This window comes from Rattus norvegicus, chromosome 7 (assembly GCF_036323735.1).
Source record: "Rattus norvegicus strain BN/NHsdMcwi chromosome 7, GRCr8, whole genome shotgun sequence".
NCBI classification, from domain to species: domain Eukaryota; kingdom Metazoa; phylum Chordata; class Mammalia; order Rodentia; family Muridae; genus Rattus; species Rattus norvegicus.
The window spans coordinates 105,439,518-105,463,589 of record NC_086025.1 but is presented as its reverse complement, the minus strand read 5'-3'; the positions used below and the strand labels follow the sequence as shown (position 1 = coordinate 105,463,589).

Genomic DNA, 24,072 nt, shown 5'->3' with positions numbered 1-24,072 from the left:
ACTTTGTAAGATCAAGTTGAGTACCACAAATCTTTGTGTTCCTAGGAACAGAGGCTTAGTTCTATCTGAATATCCCAAGTACATTAGGCTGCAGGTATTTAAGACCCCAGCAATTTAGTCGTGGAGCCTTAACTCTTTCTCATTTCTCTTATTTTCTATTTTCTGTGCATAAGAGTTCTATTGCTAGAAGAATGCTACACTTCCCTCCTCTTTCCTGGAGACAGTAGTGCAGAATACAATTGGCAACTGATAGTGACTGGGTATCCTGGGTACATTATGCAGGTCTTGGCGGGCGGGGGCTGTCTCCAAGTCAGCCCAGCAGAAATTCCCAGAATGCATGTTTGCCTTGAGGAAATTCACCACTTAAGTCCCACGATTCTCAGAATTGATGGGGTGAGCCTGACATGGTGGCTCTGCCCTGAGATATATTATCCACAAGTGACATCTCTTACTTGTCTGTTATATTCATCACCTGGCTCCAGAGAAAGGAGAGACGGCTGCTTCCTGTCTCTACAGGAAAACTCAGCATTAAACAGCAGATCCATCCTTTGGTGTCCCAGACCTGGGCCCTGTCAATACAGGCCAAAGGCTGTTTTCTCTTTCCGTTGTTAAAGAGTAAAAAAAAACAAAACAAAACAAAAGAAAAACAAACAAAAAAACCCAAAAAACAAAAAACAAAAACAAATGAGAAACATACCCGAGACTGGCTGGCATTTGGCTCAGAGCCTGGGCCAGACAACATATCAGGTCCTCTTAAGCTTGTCAGCATCTGTGGGGGGATGAATAAAGTACTGTGAGCCTTTTATGTTATGTGGTCATGCTTCTACTGTTATTAGCTACAGCATAGGTTTGTGCTGGAGGCAGTTAAGACTTAGAACGTTTTAATGATTTTCTCAGAGTGACAGAGCTGTCGGATCAGTCTTTCTCAGTGTGTACTATAGACAGGCGAAGTCCGGCATGATAAGAGTTCCACTATCTGAGAAGGCATCAGAGAAGGCAATAATGAATTCTGTTCTAAGTCTGCTTTGTAGTATCTTATAGGAAAATATCATGCCACAAATTTTGAGAAGACCTGCAATCCAGAAGTCGATTCAATCAAATATCCCAAAAAATCTAGCTGAGCACAGCATCCTTTTATTTTCAAATGCTAAATTTTATTTTAGTCTGCAATGTATCATATTTACAACATTATAAATAAGCATTCAGTTAGGGGATCCTTGGGGCTCTGCTTGGGCCTTCCAAGTCATTTATCAACTTGTTTGTGGAATTCTGTCAGAGGTTATTGGTGCGGCTCTTATAAAGTCACCATCAGTAGAAAATAAACTGAAAATAGAAAGTTGGTCCTCATGCTAATACTTCTCATACATTGTGGATGTTTGGAACAAGACACAGGACTGTGAGGGTCATTTGTTTAAAATTAGGGGAGTAGGCCACTTCCTTTGAGACTGGAATAATTCTTGGTATAGCCCAAGGACAAAGAGCCTTGCCAGCCTCCCGAAGGCAGGGAGTTCCCTGACTTAGGCTGGCTTACATAAAGACTGGACAGCATGTGTGAAGAAACTAAAGGGGATCCCTCACAGGCAGCTCCCTCTCCCCAGCTATTGGGAGTGGGCGTCTGACCTACTTGCTTTTCACTAATCTCCCCGCTTTTTCCCATTCTTTTCTTCTTCCCACTTGCTTCCAGTAGAGGTGGGAGGAGGGTGAGGTTGGGATAAACTAGGCAGGTACTGAGGCATGGCACTCAATCTTCTTCCTCAACTGACTCTAGGTCACTCTCCTGCAGTCAGCACAGAGAAGTCTGCAGCACTCTGTCCCAGTAAGGCTGCAGGTCAGTGCTGAAATGTCTGTGCTGTGGATCCTTACCTTGGACATATACTTTCTCCACCCAATTTGCCTTAGTTCACTTAGTTTGGCTATAACTGAATATACAAACCACAGAAATTTTAAAAAAGGCTCCATTCAGTTCACAGTTCCAGAGCCTGCAAAAACCAGTATTGAGGTGCTGTGTTTTTCAAGAGTCTTCTTGTTGTGTTATAATATGGTCAAGGACCTCACATGGTGAAACAGAAAGAATGCAGAAACTTGCATTTCTTGTCTTCCAAAAACCCTGTAATTTCATTTTAGGCTCCATTTCTTCTAGCATAGCCAATCCTAATAACATCAAAGGCTTCTAAATGCTCCTACAAGCAATTTTGAGGATTATGTTCCCAGCACATGAATTTTGGGGGACATGTTCAATCTGTGGATTCCCTGGGATTCTAGGAATGATCCTAGCCAAGTACTGCTTTGTTTTCCAGCACTGAGATCCCTACACTCCCAGCACCTGTGTATCCACTTCACATGTGCTGGATTCTCACACAGTGCTAAACATGCTGCAGAAACTCTAGAGAATAGATATGAATGGAAACTAGAGACTGAAAGATGGCTTTGCTTAGAGCAGTGCTAATGGAAGCACTCAGGCTTTGGGGAAACAATGGAAACTTGTGAATGACTGATTCATTTTAAGGGGAAGTTAAAAGTGTGTGTTTACCTAGGCAATTTCAGATGATAGTGATACGTGTTGGCATCTATTTATAACCTTCCAAGACTATGCCTTTGCTTCCAAGGAGACCAAAGGACTCCTTGTGAGATGATGAGTTTTCCTTCTTTTACCATGTAGAGCCTTCTGGAGTTGGGGTTGTTTTAATCTGACATGGATATTTTGGTGGAGAATTTTGACATAAATGATATTTGCACACAAGGAACCTGTGTCAGTCGATTGCAATTTGTCATCCTAGGGAGTTAGTGAGTGCTGAGGAGAGCTGATGCTTTTGTCCAACAGTCATTCTCTGTAGACTCTGTGTTTTCATTGTTCCAGACATTTCTGTTACAGAAGGAAAATATTTTTGTTCAGGATTTTTGACATCAATATTTTTCCCCAAAGGAACTATTGTAGAGGTCCCTGCCTATTATCTATGGAGTCTACAGTGAGGATTTGGTGGTAAAAATCTTTAGACACTATGCTCCTAATGAAGCATACCATAATGCAACTTTTCTTAATGTTCAAATTTCTCAGCCTCTGGGTCATGACTCCTTTGGTAGTCAAAGAACTCTTTCACAGGAGTTATCTAAGGTCATCAAAAGACCACAAATATTTTCAATATGATTCATAACTTGCAACATTACAGTTATGAAGTAAATTCTATGGTTGGGAGGGTCATCATAACATGAGGAACAGTATTAAAGGGTTGCAGCATTAGAAAGGTTGAGAAGTACTTTCCTCGGGGAAGCTGTTGATCTGTCTGGCCTGGTGCTTAAGGGATGATTTAGAAATCCTGTTTTGCAAGGAGTGGTTGGGGAGTGATGGGAGCTTAGTCCTACTTTATATTGATTGGATTTGAACACTACTCTATTGCTGTAATAACTAAATCCCCTGTCAGAGCCTTTTACTGTCTTGTTTGTCAAAGGAGTTCATCAACAGCGTACTCCTCATAGGGGAGGGTGTAAGAGGATCATGTGTGTTAGTGGTGCCCAAATGCTAAAACAGAAAGGGAATGGGATGCACAAGTCTGCTGGAACCTAGACCTTGACTGACACTGTGATAGGGAAATATGGACATATACTTCAATTAAAATGACACTCTACAACAAAAAAACCTGTTATTATATTAGTTGAAAGATTGGAGTTGATATTTACAAGCAACATAAAACTATGGAATGCGTTTTGATTTAGAATCCTGAACATCTGTTATCCAAGTTCAACTGGCAACTCTCTTCCAGTTAATCTTTGAGCAACAAGCTGTCAGAGAATGTACCAACTTCAAGGTAGAGGAAAGAGAGGCTCAGATTGGAGATACATAAGTTTGAGTGCTAAATACTTCTAGAAATCAAAGCGAAGTGACACATTACCTTCTCTAACAATCTGGTCACTCCTGTGTTTTTGGATGCTGCAAGTTTCTTATTATCAGAGTTTAAAAGCATGGCGTTAACATGCTGCCTTAAAGGAAATGGGTGTCCCTCATTGTGGAGAATGTATTTTATACATCCTCTGCCCCTTTGCCTCAAGATTCTTCTAGCTACATTTTCCCCATATCCAATCTGTCCTGGTTAGAATTTATTGACAACTTGTTACTACCTAAACTCACTTGGGATGACAGAACCTCCATAGAATTGCTTTGAGTTTATTGTCCTGTAGCCACGTCTGTGAGAGATTATCTTGACTGGTGCCTGATATGGGGAGGTCTAGCTCACTGTGGGGGCATCATCACTAGGCAAATATGCCTAGACACTATACGAAAGCTTTGTGAGTATACCAGTGATCCCCCAATTATCTTCCCTCCATGATATCTCTTTCACGTCCTTGTCTTGAGTTCTTATCCTCATATAGCTCAGTGATGGATTGTGACCAGGAAGTGTAAGACGCAATAAATCCCTCTTCCAGGCTGCTTTTATTTACTTATTTATTTAATGTTTGAGTGCTGTGCTGCGTATATATGCACATGTCAGAAGACAGCATCAGATCACCTTATAAATGGTCACGAGCCACCAGATAGTTGCTGGGAGTTGAACTCAGGACCTCTGGAAGAGCAGCTAGTGCTGGGAACTGCTGAGCCTTCTCATTAGACTTCCAGGCTATTTTTGATCATGGTGTTTCTCAGCAACAGAATGACAAGGACAAAATTTGTATTCCATTCTCAGGTTGAGTTGAGGTGGATAAAGCTAACCTCTTCCCTGGGGTGACTGAGGTTGGATGGTCTTGGTGCATATCTGTGTCTCACCTGTATGAACACTGTGCACCTGTTCTCAGTTTCCTGGTTCCTGCAGAGCAGGAAAGGGAGGTAAGTTTTTGCCTTTTAAATTGAGCAGATTTGTATGAAATCATCCATAGAAACCCTGCTATTTTTAACAGCATCCTTTTGACTACAGACACACATAAATATCCTTGAAAATCCATTCAGTCACTGCTTTCTCTGCAGGGTTGTTTCTCAAATGGGGTCAGAAGGAGACCTGTCAAGTTTTAGATGCCATGTTTGGAGCTCACACCTTGGACCATGATCTACTGGCCTCTGATGAGCTCACTGTAGTATAACATCCCATTTCACAGAAGGCATGAAACAAACTGTCACAGGGGTCAGTGGGCTGTGAATAGCAAAGTAAAGATGTGGAACAACTGCTCCCCTCTGAGTTTGCATTACTGGGGGATGAGGGAGAGAAGCCAGTTGCAGTTCATATCCGGGTGAACTCTAGTGCCCGGTTCCAGGAGTGCTCAGGGTCTTGGAGCAGCTATCACTGTTTCAGATGATACGGATAGATCTCATTTTCTAAGGGTGTGCTTGCCGCCCTGGCTAAACAGAAGAATCCATACAAGTTGGGAAAGGTACAGAATCACCAAATCTTATTTTCTGAGGTTGGAGAATGCATGTCTGGTCTGCATAGAAAAAATGCATGGATATTAACTTTGAATGTCAAACCCCTGGGGTTCTGTCAATGGCAAAGATGCTTGATTTGTGGAGAGTCTTAGCCAGGTCAAAGAACACAACACCAGGCATTCCTGAATTCAGAACCTAGAAGTCCTATGAAATGATGGTAACTAGGTCTCTGAGGAGTTAACAGTGATATATTCATTTTTACTGGGCTTTGAGGTATGAGTACTTGTTAGTTTTATTTTTGTTTTTCCTTCTGCTTTAATAAAGCACCCAGGCAAAAGCCACCCACTGAAAAAGGTTTACCTACTTCATTTCCATTACGGTGGGAAAGTCAAAGCAGTAGGAGCTTAAAGCAGCAGATCGTATCCACAGGCAGAAGGTAGAACCTGATAAATGCAGGCTACTGCTCGAATCTATTGGTTCACTCACAAAGGGCAGGGTTCCAGCCAGAAAAGGGGCCACTTTATAGTGGCTGGGAATTTTCACCACAAATAACAGACAATTCCCAACAGATTGTGCCCATGCCAATCTAGGTTCTGCTAATCACTACAGTGTACAATGATGACACTACCCAAACATGATGACACACATTGCATTTTAAATTGAGAGAAAAGTCACAAAATGATAGTAACCATTTCTAAATGCATGATGTATTGACACTGAGTATAGATGCATGGTTTGCATTCATGTCCCCTAGTTCCTAGTCATGTTCGTTGTTTGACATAGAATCTCATACCCATGAAGTGATGTCTTTGTTTACTTTACTATTTCTGTGATCAATCACTGACTGAAAGCAACTCAGAGAGGAACGGGTTTATTTATTTTACATAGCCCAGGTCACAGTCACTGAAGGAAGCCAAGGCAGAAACTCAAGCAGGGCAAGAACTGTGACCAAGTCTAATGCCAAGGCCAGGAAGCAGAGTAAGCCTAAACCCTTTCCTTGCATGAATCAGTAAACTGAGGCACCTATACGGGAAGCATGGTATAATTCATTGCAAGGAATTCTAAGGTTTAGGATTACATCTCCATTATCTTTTGAAAGACATCAACAAATTATTGCCTGAATTTGTTGAACACGGATGTCCCAGTTTCCTTTCCTGTCTGTGTGATAAAAATGTCCTGACAAAAGCAACTTTAATGCAGAAACTTTAATGTTACTTAGCTCACAGCTCCAGCTTATAGTCTGTCATTGCAGGGAAGTCAAGGCCTGACTACAGGTAACCAGCCACATGTATTGGCGAGAGTGGGAAGTAAATGCATGCATGCGCGCTCACACGTCTTGGCTCATTCTCTTTATATGTTTCAGGAACCATACCCAGAGAATGATTCTATCTGCTTTTAGGGGCTCTTTCCATATCAATGAACAAACTCAACCAATCCTCACAGACATGCCCTAATGCCACACCAATTCAGACAATCCCTCATTGAGATTCTTCCCAGGTGATTTTAAATTATCAAGTTGAAAAAGCTAACTCTTACAAAGGCCTATAATCCATGACCGTGTTAAAGAATTTTTGTTTTATACAATATCATAGTTGCCACAGATATAGAAAAAGCAACTCTCAGTTTTATTTTTCAGGTAATCAAAATAAAGGGCCATGATGGTTACTATTCTGCCTGACATCATATTTGTTAAGCAACAGTGAAATGTTTCAAGCACGACTTTAGGAGTACAGTCCTTTTCAGCTTTCTCTTCTCATAGTGTAGGTAGAACTTTTCACCTCATATGTAAAGACCTAGATCCAAGCACTTCATTTAGTCCATATAACGTGTTCAAGATAGATTTGCTATCTGACACAGACTCATAGAGATGCTCATCTGGGACCTGAAATGGTCAAATCCATCCAACTTAGGTCTAACCTCTGTAGCTCTAAGAGTTTGGACAAAGGTACCCAGGTGGTCAGTAGCAGAGTATAGATGTAAGACAGGTATTCCTGACCCTCATTTCCCCCTTCCCCAGAGTTCTTTGGGCTTTCCAACATTCTATGTTGGCTCAGAGATGAGGGCATTTGCAATGCAAAATAGGAGAAGACCTTCGGGCTACCCAGGCAGGTGCATCTCTGAGCTGTGTTCCTTCTATTTTGGGGCTGGCACAGCTGCTAAAATTTCTCAAAGACGCACATGCTGTGAAAGGGGCTAGAGAGCAGAGATAATGGCAGGGCTGTGCAGGCAAATTTATTGTGTAAGTGGAAACATTAAATATAATTAATGTAACTGCCATCTCATTAGGTAAATCACTCTTGGGTTCAGGACATATTTTTCCTTATAGGCTAAAGCTGCAAGGAGGTAGGTGAAACATTAACTCAGTGTACTGGCAACATGCCACCGGGCCAGTCAGGGGTTAGCTTAAAAAGAGCAGTGTGCAAAGGACTAGAAACAGAGGTCAAGAGGCAGGAAGCAAGTGGCCTAATTGTATCTGTAAAATAATTGGCCTTGATTGGCTATGTGTTCTCCACCCCCTTTCCTTTTAATGTTTCAAGGTATATCCTGACTTGCCTGCTTCTTTGTATGTATAAATGAAAGTCCTGGCTTCCGGCACTACTGCTTTCCTAGATGTTGGAGTTTATCTACCGGGGTCAGTAGCAATGAGTTCTAGGACATCATGGCTAGTCTGAGCCTGTATCTCCCTGTCCTTTATTCTCTCTAGGACTCTGACATACCCATCTCAACCCAAATAGTCAGATGGTCCACAGATGAGGACTCAAATGCTCATCAAACATTGGTTACTTATCCAAGGTCACGGAGCTGGAAGGAGAGGAGTGGACCTATTTCTAAAATATTATTTGCTTCATGTCAATTCAGAAATACCCCCACAGGAGTAGCTAGGTTTTGTGACATACAGGAGGACTTCAGGAAGTGTGACGGACTTAGGCAGTCTGACTGGCAGTGCTTACCTCATGATTCAAAAGAACTCCAATGATACTGAGTACATGCAATTTATTCAGCAACTGCTCGGAATTGCCACCTTCCTCCTTCCTGTTCAATTATTGTCTTCATTCTCACTTTAGTGTGAATTACTCTAATTAGCTAATATCTTCACAGGTAGCAAAGTGCCACTTATGCTTATGGCCTGCAGGGTTCCTTAATGCAGGCCTGGAGAAGCAAATAGGGGTAGAACTCTTAACTTCATGGGAGGGGCTCTTGGGCCAGGGGGCAGGAGATTGATGAGCAGTTCTATAAAGGCAGTCATTATTCAAACAAGATGGATAAATTCCAAGCCTGATTTAAATGTGTGACTTTCAACATGCTAGGTGTTTTTCTCTATTTCTATGTTAACACAGTTAAGGATTTAACATTGAATTCCAGTGATTTCCTTTGGCCGAGTTCTTCTTGGAGAGGTGCCAGTGTAGAAGCATGGTGTAAAAGTGCTAACTTGGAGATGGCTCCTGGCTTTGTGAGGAATCAAGGTCATAGTCAAGCTGTCATGGGTCTGTGCTTTGTAAGCCTTTTTCTGGGAAACTTAGTGCAAACACTATTTACTTCAGATAGGGATCTGACAAAAGTATCAAGTCTGCCAGTGTCCAGCCTGGGGTAGCAATGACTTGATTGGTGTTACAGGAGCATGAACAACTTGCAGGCAGCTGCATTAGTGACAAAACCATGTCAGTGTTGATGATGGCTTAGAAAAACTGTATCCCCAGAGCTCCTCACAAGCCAAAACTTCTCTTTTGGGAAATTTGGTTGGGTAGAGAATTACTCCTTGCCCTAGAATCTGTTTATTGTTTCTATAACCTTGCAGAGGAGCCCCAATGAATCTTGATAGTTTCTGCTTCCAGCATTTGTGACGCTTGCTTATTTCCTAAGTCTCATTTCTCCGTTTCATCATGAAAGAATGTTTCTACTCTGATAAGGAGCTCACTACACAAAGGCTCCAATCTAGCTTTTCTTCTGATTTAGTGAGTGACACTCAAGCAAATGGCTCAACTTCTATACACCAGTAAAAGGTATAATGCCAACATCTGCTGCTTCCAGACATTTGGAGGGTAACATAATAATAGAAGCATCTTTAGAGCTGGTATGTTCAGATAATTGTGCTTAATATACCTCAGGCAATGGGTTCTTTATTTATAATGAGAACAAGTAAACCAAAGGTTGGTAGTCCCAAAATTGATGGCCTATCAACACATCTGCCTAGTCTCAAGGATCAGGCTGACCAAGGAATCTGGAGGAAAAAGAACTTTTCATGATAGTGATGTTAGGTTCAAACAGCTGAGACTGTATCCAGAATCGGGAAGACAAGAGTTTTATCTGGGTTACGAAATAGCTCCAGTGTGCTGGAAGCAGAAGATACTTTGTGAGCTGGCTGGTGGCCAGAAGATGACAATTGGAGGGAATATGGAGGAAATATTGCTGCAGGGGGTAGAGGAGAACTTGTCCTGAAGGCTTCAAAATCCTCATACATAGGGTAAGAAACATAGTGTGCATTGACTGTACCTATGAGATAATCTGACATTTCACTAACCCGTATGGGTCCAAGACCAAAAATAAAAAATCCCAGCATAGGATGGGACTTGGGTCCTAGAGCTACAAAGAGAGAGGGATTGGAGAGAAAGTGGATCAACAGTTGGGAGTAGGGTTAGTCTTAGGTTTGGAAGTCTACTGCCACTAATAAACTTCTATCCCACATATGTCCTCCTCAAGCACTTGGAAGGTCAAAGGGAAACACAATAAATGCACTGGTGGCATATGCTGCTTTATATCTTGTCTTCTTCATGGTCTGGCCACATGGCAGAAAAGTAGAGTGCCATTCTGAAATGTTTACTGAGTGACTGGTTACTCATTAGTGAGTGCTAAGATATTGCACTGGTTCTTATTTATCCATGACGTTTTCCATAAATATTTATTCTGCACCTACCCTCTGCTTGTGGAATAAGGTTATGATGGGTGGAGAGATAAACTGCACCATGTCCACTTAAATTTGATTTTCATGCAGGAATATTGAATATACTTTGCTACAAATATGTCTCTGAATTTGCATTATTAGATTTATTTATGTTGGGTCTTGCAATGGTACTGGTCAACAAATGAACTAAGAGTTGATTTAGCTGTGTACATCTGTGGCAATGAGAGGGAGGAATGGCAACCCACAGCTGAGGAGAGCAGTGAAAGAGATTACATCCATGATCATCCCAGCAGCTGCTTTCTGGGTCTCCCAGGGGTCTAGTTGTTGAGGTGTCTAAGAAGAGAACTTTCAGAGTAATACAGAAGGAAGGGCTTTTCTTTTTCTTTAAGAGTAAATATGTATGTGACAAAATTCACATAGTTCAACAGGTTCAGATATTTTCCTAATCATGGCAGTGCCACAACTCTCTACCTCAAAGAAACTTCTGGAACCTCAAAAGGAAGTCTCATATCATTAGCAGTCACTGTCTATCACTGTTTCCCCAGAGTTTGGTTTCTACTGTGTGTTTTGTTTTGTTTTATTTTTCTATGTAGATTTGCCCCAGTCCACATTTTTCTTACAAATGGCACAATACAACATAATTTACAATTCTGTATGTTTTTTTTTCATTTATCACTATGTTGTAAGGTCTATCTGCATTTTAAAACTTCATTTTTTCTGCACTTAAATAATATTCTGGACAGGAAGCCAAGGAAACTGTAATTGTTAGATCTATGTCAACTTGACACAAGCTAGAGTTATTCAGGAAGAAGGAACTTCAATTTAGAAAATGTCCCTACTGGACTGGCCTGTGAGCAATTTTCTTGGCTGATGATTGATGTGGAAGTTCCCTGCTCTCTGTGCGCAGTGCCATCCCTGGGTTGGTGGGCCTGGGAGTTATAAGAAAACAGGCTGAGTAAACCATGGGCAGCAAGTCAGTAAACAGCACTCCTCTATCGACCCTGCATCACTTCCTTCCTTGAGTTCCCAACCTGACTTCTCAAATGATGGACTCAAGCAGTAAGACAAAATAAACCCTTTCCTCTTCAAATTGCTCTTGCTTGTGGTATTTTATCATGGCCCTTGAAACCCTAATTAAGATAGCAGCCATGTAATGATGACTTCCTAACCAAGCACGTCATAAGTCAAGCTAGACAAAAACCATACATGGAAGAGACATGGAAGGTATTAGTGGTGTTTTATCCCTAGTTGAGGAGGTTCCAGTGAGGCTGTTAATGCTTCAGAAGACCCTATACCTATATACATACTTGCAGCATAAAGTAGAACTAAATAAGCTTTAGAGAGAGGGGGGGAGAGAGAGAGAGAGAGAGAGAGAGAGAGAGAGAGAGAGAGAGAGAGAGACAAAGATACAGAGAGACAGAGACTATGTGATGTTGGGGAAGGTGGTGTGAGGATGAGGGATGAATTGGAGGGGTGGGAGGCCATAGAAGTATATATAATCAAATATATAATTCTTGTATCTATGATATTCAAACTTCTCAGACAATAAACAATTACGAGATTAGGAAAACAAAGGGAAAAATGACACTTCCATGTGTGGACCTGCTGCGTATGTCTAGCAATTGATCAGTTGATGAAGATCAGTCTTTTTGCTCCTTTGTATGTTGTGTATAATGTATCTCTGAACACTCACACATGAAGTTTGGTTTGACCAACTGTTTTCATTTTTCTTCAGTTAACACTGGGTTTAGAATTTCTGAGTCACATGACAACTTTGGGTCTAAGTCATTGGATCTTTCAAATTGCTTTGTATCGCTTTACATTTCTATGATCAATGGATAAGAGCCAGTTTTTCTACTTCCGTTTTGGAAGTTATTAGTTTTCAAATTTTCTAAAATGCATAGGCATCCTTGTTGATGTAAAGTCATGTTACTGTATTATTTTTATGTGTATATGTTGACAGGCTAGTTTTCAGAAGAGTGTTTTGTTCATATAAAGGCATAGTGGAAGTGATAGAGATTTTCCATTTCTGCTTTGACCCAATACATGCCTAATACTCCTCACCATTAATAACTCACACATATTAGCACACTGTTTTATATTATAGGTATATATTGTTGCAATTATAACATAAGTTCCATGGTTTAACACTAGGGCTCATCTTTGATGCTGAATACTGAAAGATCTTGACAGATATCAAATGACAACCACCTACCACTAGTGTATTCCTACCCTAGAAAATATTCTCCACGTTCCATATGTTCATGGCTTACTATCTCCAAACCCATGACAACCACAGATTTTTTTTCAGCTTCTACAATTTCACCTTTTACAGAATGCAATGGATAAAGTCTCATAGTATGTACCCATGCATCTCAGTGTCATTCATACCTTCCAACATGTAAGGTTCTCCCACAAACTTTCACAGGATGTGAGTCTTGTTTCTCATTGGCTTTAAATGCCATCCCATTATCTGAATGCACAGTTGCTCATTTAACATTTCCCTGGCTGAAGTATATCTTGCTTGCTTCCATATTTTACATAATTATCATCAGCATGCTTTAACCATCTGTGTGCAGATTTTTGTGAGGACAGTAGTTCTAGACCTTTTTGTATATCTACCAAAAAATATAATTGTTGTATCTTGTGTTAAGAATATGTTTAATTTTGTATGAAAACTCAAACTCTTTTCCAAAGTGACCTCACTATTTACATTCCTACTAGGAATGAATGAGAGATCCTGTCTCTCTACCTCCTCTCTAGCACCTCCTCTCAAAGCACCTTGGTGCTTTGGTGTTGTGACTTTAAGCCATTATGGCAGATGTGCAGTGGTATGACTTTGTCTTACTTTGCATTTCCTTGATGACACATGGTAAGGGGTATGTTCTCCTTTGTGTCTTTTCCTTCTGCGTGTCTTCGTTGCTGAGGTGTCTGTTGAAGTCATTGGCCCATATTTAATTGGTGTTGTTCACTTTAATGTGACTTGCCATCTCCCTCCTGATTAAAGATGTTGGGCCCATTTTCATGGATGTGTTGGCCATCTGTGTTTCCTTTTTGGAGGGTTCTAATATATTTAAAGTGTGATAGAAAGCCAACAAGATTTGGTAGCTAGGGAATTGTGATTTTATTTTTGTATTAAAAGACCCTCTGACTTCTGGGTGGAAAAATACAAAAAATCAGGGAGAACTTGCAAGTGTGTTTTAGGAGCCTGAGGGAAGGTGGCTGGGCTTTGGGGTTTTTGGAGACAGCGTTTCAATTTCTTTCAGGTACTGCTTCTACATACACACTGTATCACTGGGCCTAAATTACCACAGCTAACAGCATCGTCATTCTCTCTCAGGTAGAGATACACAGAGGAAAGCTAGGTTGGCAGAACTTACCCTGGAATGACTGGGTACGAGGAGCCCTGGGAAGTGAAGAACTTCCTAGGAGCATCCACGTTAACTACTGAGACTGGCAGGTCTAAAACAGAGGTCTGAAATGCTAGTTTCTTGTTTGATTCTGTAATACGTTATTTCTGCTGAGTTTCTGTAAGGTGATAAATGGAATGCTATGAGAAAGTTGGGTGGAGAAAGATAGATTTACCAGAGACAAAACTATAGCTCCTGGGACTTGCAAAGGGCTGTAAATATGGGATACAGGTAGTAGAAGGAAGAGGTGCTTATCCCTGATGGGTATTAAGTAAAGTTCAGGTGTGACATTTCTAACCAAGGACTTAGCAAAATTGGTCTACTTTCACATTTCTCTACCCATTTAAGTAGCTCCATAGATATATCTATCTGTAATGCTAATTATCATTGTTTAGCTGATTGTTTACCAGTTTTTAATCCTCAAAGTTTAAATAACACTATATATACGTATATAAATTGTTTGTGTGTGTGTGTATGTATGTGTGTTTGTGCGTGTATGTTAGGTTAATCAGATGATGAGATCAATATGTACTCTGCTTCGGAATAATTATTGGAGGGCAATCTTTATTCCTTTAACCTCTTCACTTGATCATATCACAGTATACAGTGAGATGATCGTGTTAACCTCTTAAGGCCCAGCAAGATGACTGGGAGACATCTGTAATCTTGATACAGGCTTCCTGAATATCCTGCATATGCCTTCCTTATACATTTCATCCATCCTACTGTCTCAGGATTATCTGATGCAATTCCTCCATATTTTGAAAGTCCACTGTTTCCCTTATATCTCCTATACCTGGCTTAGTTGCTGATACAACATGGGCTTTTAGGTGATATGAAAGTTTGCTACATGACTGAGCAGACTCATCAGCTCTTCATGCCTAGGAAGGAGGTCTACACAGTCTTTGTGGGGACATATATTAAAGAAGATTGTTTTTAAAAAGAAAAAGGCATAAGTTCATAATTAATTCATGCCCAAAATAGGTTGATCATTGTCATATAATGATTAATAGCTAAGTCAGTATGAAGTTTTTAACTTTAAGTTCATCTGATTCACAGTAGAAGGAAGCTACCAAGATCTTTAAGGTTGGCATCTTTTAAATATGGGCCTTACCTTTTCTTTTCCTCTGAATGCTGCTTCCCTTATCCCTAAGTCCCCTGCAGACCTCTGACTACTGTCTTGTGGGATGTTCATTATCTTCTTTTTCTCTGGCTAAGAAAATGTGACTCAGTCAATCTATTTAAATATCATGAAGTCATTTATTAGCTGGGTTGACTTGAGCAGCTGTGGCTGTCTGCCCGTACTTAAATATCATTTCATAAAGAAATCAACGTGTTAATGGGGATCTATTAGGCTGTATTTTGAGCTGGACTGAAGCAAAATTTGAAGCGTATAGTATCATAGGAATTGGTGGTTCCCTTTGCTAAAATCTTAGCCCTCTATGGCATCTGAGATATCTGTGTTTTTGGAGCTCAACCTGTTCTTTTAGTGCATACAGTGTTTATGGAATACGGTGTCTGTCCTGAGCCTTATGCTGTCCTCTTGGGATGCAGCATCTCAGGAACAAAGGGAGTTACACTTTTCCAAGAATGAAATTTCCTGAAATGACATAAAACTAAGCAAATAGTTAATCTATAGAATGATAGTTCCTCAAAAAAAAAAAAAAGACCAAACAACAACAAAAATAAAACAAAAACAAACAAAACAAAACAAACAAACAAACAAAAACCAATCAATGAAGGTGACTTACTGGAGAAGAAGTAGACAGAATTTGGGGGAAATTGGCCCTGGATTAAAACCAGAAGACACTTGAGAGCCACCTTAGAAAGAGCCTCAGAGGGAGAAGAAAAGTTCAGTTTAAAAACTTCAGGAACATCTGATGGACTCAATTCTTGACCAGCAACAACCTGAGAACGGGTTCATCTTTCTAGGAAGGTATTATCTACAATAGAGCTAGGAGGAGATCATTTGGACTATTCTGGGCGAGGTAAGGGTATAGACATTTATGACCAAGGGAGTAGGAAGCCATTAAGGACTTACCCTAAATCTTTAAAGGTAAAGTGCTTAAAGTCACTTCCTAGAAAAGGCCATGGTGTTTCTTAGTTAAAAACAGACTATAGATTGAGGGTTAAGAAAATCAGATCAATATACTTTACATAAAACCTAGGATGGCAGTAGGGAAAGGGGTTGATCAGGTATCTGTCTCTAAATAGAAGTTTTAAAATATTTATGTGGATAAGGATTTTTCTGTATGTATGTCTGTGCATCACTGGTTTGCCTGGTGTTTAAAGAGCCCACAAGATGACATTAGATCCCCTGGAACTTACTGGAGTTACAAAGCATTGTGACCTGCCATATGGGTACTGGGAACCCAGCATAGGTCTTCTGTACCACTAGCCAGTGTTCTTAACTATTGAGCCTTCTCCCCAGCTCTAGGGATTATGGTGTTTGTAAAACTCTTGCTTCTGCTCTCTCCATTTACCCATTATTCTATAGAAATTAATGATGTGCCTAAATGATGTAACCATTGAGGAAATGAAAACACAGATGGAATTTTAGGATCCTACTATTTCGTTCCATAGCTGATATGAATGTTATCTGGGTAAGGACTGAGACATATTTCACTTTTCTATAGTGCCTTGACATTTTGATCAGGGACAATTCACTGAATAAGTAAACTGGAGTGGTCGTCAGACTTCATAGATGCCTGTTCAATACTCACTCTAAAATGAAAACAGGATAAAAAGTTGACTCAAGGATTAAGTCCTTTTGAAGATGGAGGTTCAATTCCCAGTGTACACACACACACACGAACACACACACACACACACACACACACACACACACACACACACACACACACACACGGTGTTTTTAAGTCATCTGTAACTTCAGTTTCAGGACATCTGACCCCCTCTTCTAACTTCTTTAGGCATCAGGCACACACGTGGTACATATAGATAACATGAGGGCAAAACACTAATATAAGTAAAATAAAATAAATAAAATGTACATTTTAAAGAATAAAGCTAAACTCCTCCATTTACTTTAAAAAGGCAGCATTTCTAAATCCGATTGTAAAGTTCATTAGTTTTGTAACTCACAATTGTCTTTGGTCACAAATAGAACGCTAACAATCACTATGTCAAGTGTTTTCTGTCTGTGAGATCCCAAACTGTTTACTTTAGATAGAAGTTATTTGGCTTTTCTCACAGTCATGGGTAGAGAGTGTTATCAGCTGTGCACCGATGAGAACATTGAGAAGCACATCCACCTGTACATTGTCCCTAGCTGGTAAAGAGTGGGATGTGTGGTCATGGCAGATTAGCACCAAACCGTTACTCCCTCTCTAGCGAGCTGCTTTCCAAACCAACAGTTGCTAAATCTTTCCTTCTGAGAAGCAGAGAGTTGGGTATGCTTCTGTTCAAAGTCTCCCCAACGATGTTACCTTGTGAGCCGACAACTGAAACCCAAGAGAGGCCTGGGCATCTGGACGAACAGAATGTGTGTCCCAGAAACAGGATACCTGTTGTATGCTTGATGCCAATGACGGTGAGTCCAGGAAAGACTGATCCTATGTTCTGTTTGGATCCCAGGAACTTCCAGAAAACATCCACGAGGAACACCTGTCAATGATATCGATCCTTTGCTTCAATTTTTTTCTCGAGTAAAGCCTTGAGTAAAGTGTGTGAGAAGGGTGGAATTGAGGCCCAGGAGTCTTGTGGGTGGTCAGTGTGGGAATGAAATGATGCAAGCTGAGTCATGATGGGCTTACAAGGCTAATGGCAGATGCTAAATGAAATGAGATTGCAAATCATTAAATCCAGGATACAACCAGAGCACAACTGAAACATCAACCTTGTCTCATTAGCAAAGCCTATGTTCTGTTTACTTGTGATCAGGTCCTCTAATGTTAATGATGCACCATTGCAGCAAGAAGTATGGCCCTCTCTGCAGTGTGCGCATCAGTAGCCTCTGCATACCTCCTCCAGGCAGACTGTGCTATAAAGTGTTTCCAGGTATAATGGAGTAGAGGCCTTCCCCTCTACTCAGAGACATATGCACAGGGCAAAATAAGCCCAGGGTTGGGTTCTTATGGTCTCTCTAAGACCCATGTAGATGAAGGTTCAAAGTGAACAGGGAGAAGCGGTGTGTAGTTGCCAAGAACAAGAGCAAACTGGCTCATTCATTCACAAGCACATTTGTTTTGTTCTCTATTCATTCCTTCCTCGCCTACCCTAAGTACTGTTCTATGCCCTTACTCTCCCATGATTCCTGGTAAATTTGGTAGTAATCCCCTTTTCTATGCTTCCAAGTAGATGTGCCTTCACTTAGTATGATAGGTAGAAGCTTTCTTAGGAGGGTGGCACATAGGCAATCTAGGAAGCAGGAATGAGGCTCCCAAGGAGAGGTAGCCTATCAGAGAGGTGAGAATTAGCCTTACATTACTGCCAGTGATGGCTTGGGCAAAAGCACAGTAACTTTCTGAGGAGGTAGAGTGCTCAAGGGAAAGGGGTTGAAGAAGAATGTTTGCAGTGTTGACTTTTAAGGTAGTGAGAGAATAAGAGACTAAGACTGAAGTCCTGGTTTTTATGATAAGAATTCATGTGTCTCTTGGAATAGATGCCCAGTGGTGTCACAATGGCCCGGTGGCCTAGGTCGGTTTGTCTGTGCAGCCTCATATAGCATCACATGCTGAAGACCAACATATTAAAGTTCCTGTCATGATTTTTCTCTCAGCCAGTCTGTGTGACAGATTCTCAAGGCATCCAACAAAAAGGGGCTGATCTCTCTTCTCCCTGAATTTTCTAGAGTCTCTAAAGTCCTTAGTTCCTGATACAGTTTACTTCATCTGCTTCTTGTCCTATTAGCAGTAGGGATTTGGGGCAATTTTTTTCTTGATTTGATTTTTTGAGTTCTCTCTCTGACCAAAAGAAGTCATGGATCTGAAAACTTTGGCTACCAACAATGATAACATTCTGGAATTGAGATTAAGAGTCAGGATTCCAAAGGGACCCTGATAGCACGTGTCTCTGTATAAGACGGGATGGAAACTTGAATCTACAGTTCACTGAATCCCCATGTTTGGTGTATGAGGAATTGGTGCCTACATAGTGAAGGTGAACTCAAAGGGTTAAACAAAGTAGCAACAATTCTAAGCCCACTGACGTCTTCCTGTGATTCAACTTGAATTGGGTGTGCTGTGGTTATGCAAAGGAAACGCTTCTGAAACATTTATAGCCATTAATGAATGCAGAACCTTAAAATTAGATGGTGTGATATTCATAGACACTCAAAGCTGTCAGGAAGCATAGAGGACGTCGACTTGAGACTCTTTCCTAAAGCAGGAATCCCCTCTTTAGCTTTTGGGCAGACAACATCTGTTGATATTCTTCTGGAGACTGCAAATCTGTCCCTTCTGAGCAGGTGTGTCTGTCACTTCTGTCTCCAACTTGGATCATTTTTATCATTGCTTTTAGACCCCCCTCCCACAAACACATAAGATTAACCATAACGATGTGGGTCTTACCACCTTACTACCCTGGGGTTCTTCAGAAAGAGGGAAGAAACTTCTGTCTTCTCTAAGACTCAGAGAGACAAGAGGTTAAGTCAGACCAAGTCCCTGTCTGTTATTTGAACACTCAGTACGCCTCTACCTGGTTCAGGGTCCTAGTTAGTCTTTGGGCTAAGACTAAAATCTTCTCCAAGCACCTCAACTTTGCCCAGCACTACTGGCATTTCAGACAACCTTCCAGCCAGATCAGTTTGGAGACTGAAGCTTATATTTCATTATGCTTAAAAGTTATTGCATAGTGCATGCATAATTAATTCTTCTAATATCATTAAATAGCTATTATTGATAAAATATGTATTAGTATTACTTTTTAAAGCGAAATCATTGCCATATATATATATATATATAATTTTTATGATTTTGGATGAGGAAATATGGGAGATCTGAAGCATGATTTACGTAGCCTGTGAGGCAGAACGTGATCATCAGATTCGGCAAATATAAAGCCACTGCCATTTCCGTGAAGGGATCCACTCATGGGGAGCTTTGGATGTGTATGAAACCATACTTAGGTGCCTTGATATGCATTTGTTTTTGTTGGCATCAGGAGCAATAAGCTTGTGCCTACTGCAGTTCGAAGTAGGCACTGAGTAGTGCCTCTGAAGTGTTTAGCACTAACTGAGGAAAAGCTCTGGGATTATGTCAGTATAGATTCCATCTAAAGGTGTGGGCCTTAAATCCTATTAAAAAGTAGTTGGTCAGTCATATGATATTTGTGCCACTACTGCAGCAGAGGTTATATCTTACGTCTTGCAGGCGGGTCACTATTGCAGCTCTAAATACTAGTAGCTGAGTGATGTTAATGATCGCTTTTGTCCTCTGGTAGTGTGTATAGAAAAGTCATAAAAACAGTATCGTTCACAATAACTTCAAAAATACTTTTGAGATAACTTTGAACACTAAAAGGCAGTTGCATTCAAAACCTAAAGATATTGAAGAAACTTGTGAGGATACCAGAAGATGGTTAGAATTCCCATACTCATTGATTTTCAGACTTAATAATGTGAAATTATATTTATATCCTACCAAAAAGCAATGTCCAGATTCAGTTCAATCCCCATCAAAGTTACGATACAAATTTTCAGATCAATTGACTTAACAATCTTAAACTTCATAAACACACACACACACACACACACACACACACACACACCAAGAATGAAAATCATGACAGTAGTCAAGCCTGAATAATAAAAGAACTGTTGGACGTATTCCCTCTCAGACTTCAAGTTGTATTACAGAGCTATAGTAACAAAGACAATATGATTCCAGCATAACAGACACATTGATCAATGGAATATACTTGAAGGCCTGAACATAATTGCACATGCCTACAGATGCCTGATTTTTTTAATAAGAAGTAAAAAATACATTCTGGAAAAAATTCAGCATTTTAAACAAATAGTGCTGGTCATTTTCATTCTCAATTAGAACGTTTGCTGAGGCATTAAACAGATTCTCTCACTGCAGCCATGACATCTGGAACATTGTCATAGCGCACTTCATTACAGTGATGACTTTTAGTAATTCTCTAGGGTAGATTAAAAAAAAGCATAGATCTCGGGGGTAGGGAGCTGCCAACCATCTCTGCATGGAGTGTAGAGGCAGGTAGATGGCATCTATGCTTGTGTGGAGTCCAGAGTCAGGTGTCAGGAAATCATTTCTGCATGAAGTGCAGGTACAGAGTCTAACAACCATCTCTGCACTGTGCACAGATGGGGTTGCTCAGAACGATCTTTTCATGAAATGCAAGTGTAGATGTCTGAACCATTTCTCCTTGGAATACGGGTGCACAGTTTTTAGAACCATCTTTTCATGAAACGCAGGTGCCTATGTGTAAATGATGCTTTTATTTTCTCAGATGATTAGAGGAGATGAGAATCACCCAAGCTGTGTGAATACATGGCTTTGGCTGAGTCCAGAGTATTTCTTTCTCTGTTCTAATTACCTAACTTCGGTAATATGTTCTAATCTTCTCCCCCACCCCATTCTCTAGCTTGTTCTGTCTTTACCTGTGAATAGCTTGTTATGTCTGCAACCTGTTCCCATAAACCTTTCATACACACCCACCACCCACCACCTTTTCTTCTTTCTTGCTGCTCTTAACTAGTCTCTCTTTCCTGAGCTGTTCTCGTGTGAGTTGCGTGTATCCTATCTCTGACTCTTCCTGACCAATCTTCCTCTGATTCATCACTTTGTAGGCCCCTTAATTAGATTTCACTGCCTGCTTTATTCTACAAACTAAGCTTACCTTCATTGTTGGGGATTAAAAGTGTGTACTAAGGATGTGTCTGTTTTACAGCCAGATCTTATAGACCCAGAACATCTTCGAATGTGATCCCTTGCTAGAGCAGCCGTGTTACTGGATTAAAATTCCTCTCTATATGTGTCAGAGATCCATCTCTGCATGTGGTGCATGAGCAGGTTTCAGGGAGGCATCTGCACATATAGCACAGGGGCAGGTTTTAGGGAACCATCCTTGTCATTTATCTCATCGTTGAGTGGAGTCAGCTTGTACTGACACTGTGTTCTAAGTCTTGTTGCAGTTGCTACACTGTCCTCAGGTGACTCTCCCTGTCCTCACTCTTTCATGATGTTTGCCCACCTTCCTTTTTCAGCTACTGTCTTCTTAGCTCACTGATGCCCTGTGCCCTTTTTGTAAAGTAAATGTATAGAAAGGTCAACATACTTTTCGTATTAGTTTAAAATATCAAAGGCTGCACAACTGAAATATTGAAATTTTAGGGAAAAGCCATACTTTAATGGAAAGCATTCTTGTTAAAGAAGTCTTCCCCAGGTGATATCTAGTAAGATGCTGGAATTATGAATATGAATATATATATATACATATATATATGTGTGTGTGTGTATTTATCAGATTTTCTCATAAGGTAACTGAGGACATTTTAAGACATTTTGGAAAATGTAAATTGCTAATTATACAGTTTAGACATATTTTAAACGTTTAAACAATCATGAACATTTAATTGACATGGACCTCTGTACCCCAGGGACTCTGGAACCCCTAGGCTAAGGCAATCTGGTTATTTTGGAGTGGATTGCCTGACAGATTTTTGAAATCTTGCTGAAGAAAGGCATCCTAATAAACCCCTATGTTGAAAAAAGAAGTAAAACAGTAATTTCTATGGCTGATTAAAAGTAATCTGGTGGCAGTAGCTGAAACCCTTGAATGTATGACATCATTAGTCATGAGCACTACCTTTCTGGGCTGAGGTTTCTTTCCCAGAGCCTTTGTGAAGATAAGGTGCTCAGAAAAACTCAAATTGTAGAATTTAGGGAGAGGGATTAAAGTCAGACACAGCATGCGAATGACGGCAAGAATCACTGTGTTTTAAGAATAAGAAATTCACAGGTATGAAATATCTCTTGTGTCACACTGAAGGCAAGGAAGAGTCACTTCACAGACATGTTGTATGTTCTAGAAAGATCCTCATTGTGGTGAAAGTGTGATGGTGTCCTAACAGAAGCATGGACTGGGGCAGATGCCTGTACCCAGGAGACAGGACTAATGCAGGAAGAAGATGGTGACTACATTCCCAGGGGAGTGCTATGGAAATGAAGAGAAGGGATTTTATTTGAAGAACTGAAGGTGCTAAGAACTGAAAACTAAGTTTGAGTGGATGAAAGACCAATATCCAGTTGATTCCTGGACACCTTTATAGGGAGTGACAATCTTACATAATTTAAGGATCCTTTAGATACCTCTGACCCAAAGATGAAATATTCTCTTAGCACCATCTTTAGAGGAGGGAGTTGTTGACTACAGTTGTGGAGGGAAATATGATCATTCCTCCACTCTCTCCATGTAGATCAGTTTTCAATGTCTTTGACTACACCCCCCCTTGATAATGATGACAAAACCAACCAATGAACCAATCAAACAACCAACCAACAACAAAACAACCAACTAAACAAACAAATGAACAAACAACCTAAGGAAATTTAAAGGCAAAAACGGGATTATGAAATTTGAAGATTAATATGAAAAGAAAGCTCATGTGAAGTACTCACCATGAGGAGGTTTGGATTAACATTAGTTATCAACCTTCTCCTTCCTGTTAGGCAAACTATCTTGTTTATACCAAGAAGGAGACTAAGGCTTGCAAGTTGAATCAAATGGTAAAAATAGGTATGTAAATCCTGGGTCATTTATTTACAAAACGTGAGGCACATATACATACATACATACACACACACACTCACACACACACACCTATGCAAACTTACACATGCTCACCTATTCACACTCTCATGACTTATATGCCTTTTATCCACAAAGACCTCTGATTACTGCCCAGACTGTCTACTCTTTACACAACAGTGCATAAATATAGACTGTCTGCATATCTCTATAGGAAGGAGCTTGACTTGAGCTTGCAAAGAAAAAGACTTAGTACTCTTTCCTGCCATTACTTTTTTTTCTTTCTTTGGTTGTACAAATAGAAAACTGTTTATCTAGCCTGTAGCTCCTCTCAGCTCCAGTGTTTCCTTGTGCCATTTGACTTTAGAAGCAATGAAATTACTATGAAAATGTTACTAGGTCTCTTTTGGTGTTGAGAAGATCTGACTGTTTGACCCAATAATATGGGTTTTTTTTATCTATAAATTTATAGATGATTCTTTTGTGGGAGGACATTGGACCAATGTTGAGGAAAAAGTTGAATTGGAGAGACCAGCTCTTCTGCTCTCCTGAACAATGAAACCTCTCTGTAAACTCCCATTACATCTTCAGATTTTTCTCTCTCCTAGTAGACCCTTTGTAAGGCCAAACTGACCTCAAACAGGTGAAAGGTTTTAGTGATGAGGCAGGGAGTGAAG

At 40.4% G+C, this 24,072-nt stretch overlaps 1 protein-coding gene across 5 annotated transcripts in view; it reads left to right on the top strand.

The window, feature by feature from the left end:
- Window positions 1-24,072, top strand: part of Fam135b (family with sequence similarity 135, member B) — a 268,886-nt gene that overhangs the window by 75,127 nt on the left and 169,687 nt on the right. The window contains exon 2 of one of the 5 annotated variants that reach the window (XM_039080216.2): window positions 4,677-4,816. The exons of the other annotated variants lie outside the window; for them this stretch is intronic. The gene's annotated coding sequence lies outside the window, so the exon portion shown is untranslated. The remainder of the gene's footprint in view (window positions 1-4,676; window positions 4,817-24,072) is intronic. 5 annotated transcript variants of the gene reach the window in all.